Raw genomic sequence first — 9,897 nt, 5'->3', positions numbered from 1 at the left:
GGCTTGAGTGGTCATTTTGCAAGTGAATGCAGAAAGTCTGATTCTAATAGAAAGAAGTTTGAGCCTGTAGATTACAAAAAGAAGTACTTTGAGTTGCTCAAACAAAAGGAAAGGGCTTTTCAAACTCAGTAAAATGACTGGGCTACTGATGGATTAGAAGAGGATGAGGATACAAGCTATGTCAATCTAGCACTTATGGCCAAATCATATGAAACAGAAGTCAGTTCATCCAGTAATCAGGTAATCACCACTAATCAAGCACATTTATCTAAAGCTGAGTGTAATGATGTTATAAATGACATGTCTACTATATTATATCATCTGCGTGTTACACTCAAATCTCTCACTAAATAAAATACTAAAATTAAATAGAACAATTTGTTTTTAAGTGAAAGAAACAATATGTTAGAACCTCAATTTGTTGAGTTTAAAAAACAGAAGATGGAGTGCAAGATTGCCAAAGATGAACTGACTGATTCCTTAAAGAAATAGGATAATTTAAGAAAGCAACTTGAACGAGAACAGGAAGTAATCAAGGCATGGAAATCATCTAGAGATGTCCATGCTCAAATTACTAAAGTTCAAGGTATAGAATCCTTCTGTGATGAATCCTGGAAAAAGAGCAAGGAGAAACTGAATCCCAACTTGGAAGAAGGACTTTCAACGGATGTGAATTCAACGGATGATAAATGGTATCCATCAAATGATCAAAAGAATTATCCGTAGAAAGACAAGGAACCACATCCGTTGAGTGAAAGAAATCCAGTTAGAAAATCCGAGCTAGCTAAGTTAAATGAGAAATATGGATCAGTTTCTAAGAACTTTGTTCCAGGAGAAACAAGTCAAGTGAAAAAGAACAAGAGAGTCAATGTAGGGCATCTGTCAATCAAGCAATTGAATGACAGATTGGAGAAAATAGAAGTTAAAGCAGAATCAAAAAGGAAAAACAATAGGAATGGGAAAGTAGGGATTAACAAACATAACAACTACACAGCTGATAAATATGCACCTAAAAAACTCTGTGTGAAATGTGGTAATATTAATCATTTGTCTGTTAATTGCAAATTTGTTATGCTTGCACTCATGTCTGCACCTTCTTCATTTCCTAACATGCATACAATGCCTGTGAATGTTATGCCTGCACATAATTTACATGCAAAATTTGCTAATATGCCATTTGCAAAAAATCCTTACTATACTACATTCCGTATGCCACAAATGCCATTTAGCATGCCTTACTGGAATAAGATGCTTGCATAGAATATGCATTTCCATGTTAACCAACCTGTGCATGATAATTCTGTAATGATGAATGGTTTTAAAAGATCTACTCAATTGACTAAGGATGAATCTCATATAACTAAGTCAAATGAGGACGAGCCTAAGAAATCTAAGAAAAAGGCTAACAAAATAGGACCCAAGGAAACTTGGGTCCCAAAAACAACTTGATTTGATTTTTTTGTGTGCAGGGAAATAGAAAAAATCTTTGGTATCTGGATAGTGGGTGTTCAAGGCATATGACTGGAGATTCTACCCTGCTCACTGAGTTCAAGGAGAGAGCTGGTCCAAGTATCACTTTTGGAGATGACAAAAAGGGTTATACTGTGGGATATGGCTTGATTTCTAAAGACAATGTCATAATTGAGGAAGTTGCCCTGGTGGATGGACTCAAGCATAATATGTTGAGTATCAGCCAGCTTTGTGACAAGGGCAACTCAGTAACATTCAATTCTGAAGCATGTATTGTGATCAACAAGAAAAACAACAAAGTGGTTCTCACTGGAGTGAGAAAAGGAAATGTATATCTAGCTGACTTCAACTCATCAAATGCAAAATCTATCATTTATCTTTCCAGCAAGGCAAGTCAAGATGAAAGTTGGCTATGGCACAAGAAGTTATCTCGTCTTGACTTCAAGACTATGAATGAATTAGTCAGGAAAGATTTGGTAAGAGGCATTCCTCAAGTGGAATTCTCAAAGGATGGATTGTGTGATGCATGTCAAAAAGGAAAATAGATCAAAGCATCATTCAAAAAGAAGCTTGATTCAATAATTGAAGAACCTTTACAACTACTGCACATGGATTTATTTGGACCAGTTAATGTGTTGTGCATCTTAAAGAAAAGATATTTCCTAGTAATTTTGGATGATTTCTCAAAGTTCTCTTGGACATATTTTCTAGAATCCAAATATGAATCTAGTGAAATCATCATCAATCACATAAGACAAGTCAACAATCATCCTGATTTCAAAGTTAGAAGAATCAGGAGTGACAATGGAACTGAGTTCAAGAATTATGTAATGAGATTGTTTTATGAAGAGAATGGGATCATGCATGAGTTTTCAGCAGCAAGAACCCCACAAAAAAATGGAGTGGTGGAAAGGAAGAACAAATCTCTTATTGCAGTTGCAAGAGCAATGCTAGAAGAATTAAAGTTACCTACATATTTTTTAGGCAGAAGCTATAAATACTGCATGCTACACTCAGAATATTTCTTTGGTTAATCAAGCGAAATGCATGACACCCTACCAATTGTTCAAGAACAGGAAGCCAACATTAAAATTTCTTCATGTCTTTGGCTGTAAATGCTATATATTAAGGAATCAAACTGATCAGCATGGAAAGTTTGATGCCAAAGCAAATGAAGGAATTTTTGTTAAATATGCAGTTGAAAAAGCATACAGAGTCTATAATCTCAGAACCAACATTGTTATGGAATCTGTACATGTTGTGTTTGATGATAAAAAGATTGAAGGACTAAAAGATGGAGATTTCCATGAAAGCCTCAAATTTGACAATGTTGAGATGATAGTGATGATGAAGTTGATCAAGAAACAATATCTAAGTATAATGCAGAAAAATCTACAACAAATGACGCACATAATTCATCATCCATCGAAAGACCAAGTGCATCATCCGTTGAGAGACAATCTGCATCATCCGTCGAAAGGCAAAGATCAACATCCATTGAGCCATCAATAGGAGTTGAAAGCCATTACAGATCACAATCAGAAAGAACCCCAACTTCAAGTTAAAGATCCATAAACTAAAAAACTCAGTCATACACCAAGACAACTATGAGGCCTCTTCATCTAGAGCTAATCTACCTTAAACGAGAAAATGGACTAGAGATCACCCATTTGAGCTAATTATTGGTTATGCATCTTCAAGAGTTCAAACAAGGAAAGCAACTCAAGAAGAATGTCTTTACAGTAGCTTTCTATCACAGGAAGAGCCTAAAAAGGTAGAAGAAGCTCTGTTGGATCCTGATTGGGTTTTAGCTCTGCAGGAGGAGCTAAACCAATTTGAAAGAAATAAAGTTTGGAAGCCGGTACCCAAGCCTAAAGGAAAGAATCGTATTGACACCAAGTGGATATTCAGAAAAAAGATGGATGAAAATGGCATAGTAGTCAGGAACAAAGCTAGATTGGTTGCTAAGGGCTGCTGTCAATAAGAAGGAATAGATTTTGATGAGACCTTTGCTCATGTTGCAAGACTTGAAGCCATCAGAATTTTTCTAGCCTATACAGCTCATGCCAATTTCAAAGTCTATCAAATGGATGTTAAAAGTGCATTTCAGAATGGAGATTTGGAGGAGGAAGTTTATGTCAGTCAACCTCCTGGTTTTGAAGACCCCAACTTTCCAGAATATGTCTACTATCTTTTGAAATCACTTTATGGACTGACTCAAGAACATGGACTGAAGCAAGAACCTAGAGCCTGGTATGACACTTTATCAAAGTTTCTCTTAGTGAATCAACTCACAAGAGGTACTATTGATAAAACTTTATTCTATAGAAATGTTAATGGCTCTAGTATACTTGTTCAAATTTATGTAGATGATATTATATTTGGCTCTACAGAGGAAAAACTTTGCAAAAATTTTGCCAAATTGATGCAAAGTAAATATGAAATGAGCATGATGGGAGAACTAACTTACTTTCTTGGTTTACAAGTTAAGGAAGTTAGTGATCGAATATTCATTAGTTAAACCAAATATATTTATGATCTTTTAAAGAAGTTTGACTTAATGGATTGCACATCTGCAAAAACTCCCATGGCCACTGCAACTAAACTTGAGGTAAACACTATTGAAAAGTCTGTGGATATCTCAAGCTATAGAGGCATGGTTGGATCACTTTTATATTTAACAACCAGTAGTCCGGGTATAATGTTTGCTACTTGTCTTTATGCTAGATTTCAGGCTGGTCCTAGAGAATATCATTTAGTAGCTATTAAGAGAATTTTCAGATATCTCAAAGGAACACCAAAACTTGACATTTGGTATCCTAGAGATTATGGTTTTGATCTAACTGGTTATTCAGATGCAGATTATGCATGTTATAAAATTGATAGAAAAAGTACCATAGGAACCTGTCAATTTCTAGGAAATAAGCTAGTATCCTGGTTCAGTAAAAAGCAAAATTCAGTCTCTACTTCTACAGTTGAGGCTAAATCTATTACTGCTGGTAGCTGTTGTTCACAGATTTAATGGATGAAAAATCAACTATTGGAATATGGTCTACAGGTGGATAAGATTCCTATTTTCAGTGATAACATAAGTGCCATTATAATTACTGAAAATCCAGTACAACATTCAAGGATCAAGCACATTAACATCAAGTACCACTTCATTAGAGAGCATGTCATGAATGGTACTGTGGAACTTCATTTTGTTCCATGTGAGAAGCAACTTGCAGACATCTTCACCAAACCACTTGATGAATCCACCTTTACTAGATTGGTAAGTGACTTAGGTATGCTTAATTACTCTTAATTTGTTTTGATGTCTAAGCAAATTGAAATGCATCCAGAATAAAATTTGATGTTTCTTTACAAAGATGAAATTTTGGCTAAGTCAGAATTTACATCTCGACGGATGTTCATTATCCGTTGAAAATGAATATTCATTAAATTTCATTGTATTATCCATCGAAATATCAAATATTATTCTAGGTACTTTTAATCCTTATCCGTCGAATTGTTCTCAATCTTAGCCGTTAATTCTAGATATTATTCGTCGAATTTACTAACAACCTGTAAGTATACTTTGATGGATAATCATTAGAATTTTGACAGTTTTCTTTAATTTAAAACGGCTGTTTTGGGCTAATTTTATTGGTTACTTTATTTTTACTTTTACTTTTTAAGCATTTATTTTTGAGAAAGTATAAAAGCCAATTTCATTTTCATTTCTACTTTTATCTTTCTCAAGCTATCTCTAATCTCTCTTCGTCTCCAAAACAAAAACCCCATTTTCTGCAAGCACTTTCAATCACAGTAATGGCACCTGTAGTCAAAATCATGTCTCAAATTAGGTATGTATATGAAAAGAACAACTTTGTGGCTTTGGTGAACAAGCAAATTACTGCATCTAAAGATTATCATAAAATGACGGACTTCATTCAAAGCTGCAAACTAAGTTATGTTATGCTTGAGTCTCCAATCATCTACTGTGAAGTTATTGAGGAGATTTGGACTACTGCTGTGTTCAACTCCAAAGATAAAACCATTACCTTCTCTCTCAAAGGTAAGGAACACTGCATAAACTGTGATGCTCTTGAAAAATGCTTTAAATTGCTTAAAAATAACACTCTTTCTCCACACACAGACACTGATGTGAGTAACATGCTTATTTCTATGGGTTATGCTCTTATTGCCACCAAGTTAGGTGAAGTTAGGAGACTAGGATTTAGGAAAGAATGGAGCTTCCTATGTGGTTCTTTTATTAAAGTATTTTCTGGAAAAGTTAGCAATTTTGATGTTGTAACTTATTCACTTGTTAACATGCTTTAAATGCTTCTTAGTGATAAGTATTTTAATTTCAGCATCTCTGTGATGTATGAATTAAGGAGTAAATTATGAGACATTAAGAAGAGGTCTAAGAAATTCTATTATGCTAGATTCTTTATGATGATAGTTAACTTTGTTTCTGAGGATCTCTCAATTGTGAACCCAACAAACAAGTTGGATTGTTTGGTCTAAGAGAGAAGAGTTATTGCTCATCTTAACAAGGCTAATCACCATAAGGAGGTTCCCCTCATCTACATGCCAATTATGGAGCAGCATTAGGTGAGTGATGTAAACACTTCTGTCCTGCTACTTTTCTACCACCAGTTTCTTTGCAGACAACTGTGGCTATGGCATATGTGATAATGACCAAACAGGTGCATACCCAAGCCAAAAAATCAAAAATTTCAAAATCTAAATCAAAGAAAACCCATTCTAGTTTCTCTCAAAAGAAACTAGTTTTAAAATTTACTAAAAACGAGGGGAGTGTGAAGGGAAGTGAGCCTGGTGAGGGACATGGTGAAAATCAAAGAAACCCTGAGGATAAGGAGGGAGAGGTGTGTGTAACCCAGCCTAGCCACACTGCAGTTTCCCACAAAGTGTAGTTCTTAATAAGGAATCTAGCTCATTACTAGTTGCATCCTCCCAAAAGGATGTAACTATTGAACAAAGCTCTCAGCCAAGAACACAAGCCAAAAGGGTTAGGGGCACAGTCTCACCCCAAACTTATACAAGAAAAAAGAAATCTAAGACACGTGGGAACACACAGGGTGCACACACTGTGCAAACTGCAGTCAAAGACTCAGTTGTAGCACCTTCTCAAAGTCAGTTTGATGTGGTTCCTGTAAATGTGGAGTCACAACCAAAATCTCTTACAATAGAAGCACCTCACACACAAAACTCACCCACAAATTCTTTGGATGTGGATATGATTCACACATCAATTCTTGATTCTCCATCTTTAAATCTCATGGAGAAGCCAAAATCTCGAGCAAGTGAGCATCATCTTTTAGATGATTTGTTGGCTCACTTGTCATTCCTTTCTGATTCTATTGAGAAATCTGTGCACAATCTCAAATCAATCACCACAGATTCTACAGTAGTTTCAACTCCAAACTCTGTCATTTCTGCTATCTCGACGGATATTCTTCATCAGTTGACTAGTTATTGTATCTTGACAGATGTGCTTAACAGTAGTCATCCGTTGAAACTCTCAACTACTACCTCGACGGATGTTTCTCATCCGTTGACTATCACTGTACCTCTTGAAATCTCAACTATTGTTATAAGTGCAGATGATTTAGTAGTTGTACAATCACTCCTGGGATTGAGGGTAGGGAGTGAACATAGTGAGAGGCTGAGTTTCTCTCAGGAAAAAGGAGAGGAAATTAGTGAACACATGCAAGCTATTTCTTCCAGCTTGGCAAAAGTAAGTGAGAGGAGTCCCACCTTAGAAGGTGAAGGTGGGGGTGTAAGGGTGGGAAGCCAAGGGGATCCCTTGATGCAAGAAAAGAGAGATACTGAGAGAAAGTATGTACTGAAGAATGGGAAGAACCCATTGTTAGTGAGTTAAGGGATGTCAATGAGGATGAAAAGAAACAGCTATTTCAGCAAGATTATCAAGCCGTCTTATATTTTATTTCTTATGAAGCTGAGGCATTTAATCACCATATTCCAGCTTATCAAACTTTGGCTGAACAGGACAATGAGGCTGCTGAGAGAATTCTCAACTTGGGGCACATAACAGCTTCCATGCAAAGGGCCAAGGATGCAATCACTGCCATGCCCTCCACAGTTGGTGATGATTTTGAATATCCAACTGGTGGTTCTGAAGAAAATTTTGGGGATGATGGTGAGGATGATGAAGGATATTTCATGGACATAGGGGGAGAAGCAGGTCCTAGCTCAAGCACAAACACTTATCATGGATGTTTAGCAAAGAATGTAGTGAGCATCACTTTAAATCAACTCTATTTTACATAATCCACCAGACTCAGAAAATACTTCAAGCTACTATAGAAGCCAACACCACGAGTCTTCTTCAAGCACAACTTGAGTCTCTTCACTTGCACAAAATCCAATTTCTCAAGAAAATTCAAGATGTGTCTGAAATAAAGACAGAAATTGGACAAGTCAAGAAGGACATCAATGAAAGATTGGAACATCTTCTTCCAGAAACTACAATGAGAGATGTAAACAGGAAACTTAGGAAAGATTCTAATCTCAGTAGCAAGGTTGATTCTTTGGACACAAGGCTAAAAGTCCTAGAAACTTCTATCACCAAAATCCAACTCCATCAAGCTCAACAGACATTGCTCCTTCAAAAATTGGTGGCTGCACAAACCTCAAACACTGCTCACCTTGATGCTAACAAAAAGGGGGAGAAAGATTTTATCATTCCAGTTAGTCAGGGGGAGTCATTTAGTGAGGGGAAAAAGTGCTCAACATTAATGTCAGCAAGGTAATAGTTCCAGCAATTACATTTACAAAGCCACCAATGCTAGACAACATTGACTTAATCAAGATAGCAACAGCTGAACTAGAGTTGACAGAAAAATGGAAGAAGCTTGATGACAAAAGTGAAAAAAAGTTTGCTCCAATTGAGAAGCAAGACAAAGCTGTGAAAAAATTCTCTTATTTCTCTCAATTGAGACCAATTTCAGCCAATGACAGAGCTTAGGGAAAATGGAAATGGGTCAACCCTCAGCAATAAAATCTCAAAAGGCCAATGTGATTTTTCAACGAAAGAGAAACTATTCAAAGAATTCAGACAAAATTCCATTGGACCTAGTTTATGAAACCCCCAAGCCTAGCTGCTTGGTGGATCTATTGTTTTCTTCAAAGATCCCAGATACTCGGACTTGAAGAAAAGAATTGCTAAAATCTACATGAATGGAAAATTGATTTGTGTGGTGGCTGGATATCCACAGTTTGCAGAAGCTAAGAAAGAAGAAAAGGTGAGGCTCAAACAACAACAAAAGAAAGTTGTTTTAGATGCCAAGAACCAAGTTAAGAAGCCTGCAACCATAGAATCTAAAATGCCTAATGTGATAGCTGAGTCAATTAATGAAGAAAAGCAAGAAGAACCAAAGCAGACAAAGAAAACAATATACAATACAAACCAAAGAGGAAGCTGGATTTTATTGAAGATAAGGAAAAGTTCATGCCTACCCAATCTACTACTTCAAGTCAACTAGCCATGCCCACAATAGATCAGGCTGAATTTAAGGTTTATCCTGACATAAATTTCCATGGTGAATCCATAATTCCTAAAGATGAACCTGTAGATTGGGAAAGCCTACCTCTTCCTGATCTAAACATTCCAATCCAAACCAAACTAAGGAAAACAAAAAAAAAGAGCAATCAAAAAGGTCAAGCATGTCAGACTTCAATCCAAAGCATTAGCCAAACCCAAACCAACTGTCAACAAGGGAGATCAACTCTTCATTTGTGACATCAAAGAATTTTTAGACATAAAACTTTATCTGGATGAGTTAGAAGAAGTAAGAGCTATTGATGCCTACAAGCATCTTCCAGAAAGATTGGTCTTTAGGTACAAGGGTGGAAGAGAGCTAACTTGGCCTCTTCACAGAATTCTCAATGAAGGCTATTCTGCTCTAGTGAAAATTTTATCCTCAATAAATAAGAACTTTGGGTTCAACATTATTGCCAAGAAGATGGTACTGAATAAAATTGAGGAGATAAGGAATAACTGGAGAGGACCAAATGTACTCCCAAGAGTCCTAACAATTCCATATATAGGAAATAGAGTACATTTGAGGCCTTACTGGTTGATGGGGTTTAAGTATGAGAAATGCACCAGAAGATTCTTCAGATTAGAAGATCAGCTAAAAATTACAAGAATTGAAATTCTCATGGAGATGCAAGAAATGCTGGATCAGACAAATGAAGATGAATCTGAATTCTATAGGCAACTTCAACACCAGATTGAAGAAAATAATGAGAAATTGGGAAAGAAGTTCAGACAATCAAGGAAATAAGCTAAACTTGCTCATTCTAGAGGAGCGCCTTGAAAATGGATTATGAGATTCTCTATAAACCTTCCTCTACATAACTTTTAATAAATTGTTACACTTGTTAATTTTA

The sequence above is a fragment of the Apium graveolens genome, chromosome 10 (assembly GCF_009905375.1).
Source record: "Apium graveolens cultivar Ventura chromosome 10, ASM990537v1, whole genome shotgun sequence".
NCBI lineage: Eukaryota > Viridiplantae > Streptophyta > Magnoliopsida > Apiales > Apiaceae > Apium > Apium graveolens.
Note: the sequence above shows the minus strand (reverse complement) of the source record.